The sequence below is a fragment of the Penaeus monodon genome, chromosome 28, assembly GCF_015228065.2.
Source record: "Penaeus monodon isolate SGIC_2016 chromosome 28, NSTDA_Pmon_1, whole genome shotgun sequence".
NCBI lineage: Eukaryota > Metazoa > Arthropoda > Malacostraca > Decapoda > Penaeidae > Penaeus > Penaeus monodon.
In genome coordinates this window covers 23,896,717-23,897,647 of record NC_051413.1, presented here as the reverse complement: position 1 = coordinate 23,897,647, position 931 = coordinate 23,896,717, and positions in this window count along the sequence as shown.

Sequence of the window (931 nt, the reverse complement as noted above, 5' to 3'; positions counted from 1 at the left end):
CCGTGGATAATTAGTAAGCCGTTATTTATACCACAACGGCAACATTCATATAATTTTGTTTAACCTCTAAAACCCGACATTCTCTTTATCTTACAACAAGATACAGCGAATCAAAATATTTTCGAGACATACTTTTTCATATCAAATTCTTCTAGAACATAAATTTTCCTGACATTATGCGACCTTTGTGTTCCAAAACATTATGCAGTTTTTATGCCCTTGATACGAGTAATAAACTGTACCCTTTGTAAGATGGGTTGCTTGAATGCATTCTTGTCAAATTTAATACTTTACATAAAGGGTTGGAGAGTAGTTTAGATATTGTTTAGATATGCTTAAGTGTCTTGACGTTGTACAAAAGATGAACGTTTAATATACCTAAAGTATGCTAGCTCCCAAAGGTCTATTTGAAATAATGTGCTATACAATATGAAACACTGGACGATGCTATTTGAACCATATTGTGCGCGGTGGCAGGAAATGGTAGGCAAATGGTCACATGGCATCGTTCAGTATATCAAAAACACTCATGGGGGCTGGAGTGCAGCAGACTGAAACTTTATTTTATCTTATTTTTTCGCTACAAAGGATATTTTGATATCAAAGCTTTGGATTTCGGTTAGTAACAGAATTTAAACACGTCGATCCTGAGGCTCATGTAGGTCATCTACGATCTGAAATGATCGCACGTAATTATGGTAGTATATATATTGCTCCCTATTAGAGTGTGGTATATTTTGTTTCCTCTCAGTAGTATAATTGGATTTATTTTGCGATTTCCCACGCGGTTTTGTATGTTGTGGTTATTTATGACTTATGTAACGAGTGGTCATTTTCTTCAAGTAGATTTTTAGGAGCAGAGAGAACGAACCTTTACTTGGTACGACTATTTAGCTGCTTTGGCAAACCTCAGGGTGAAAATATCCTTGCA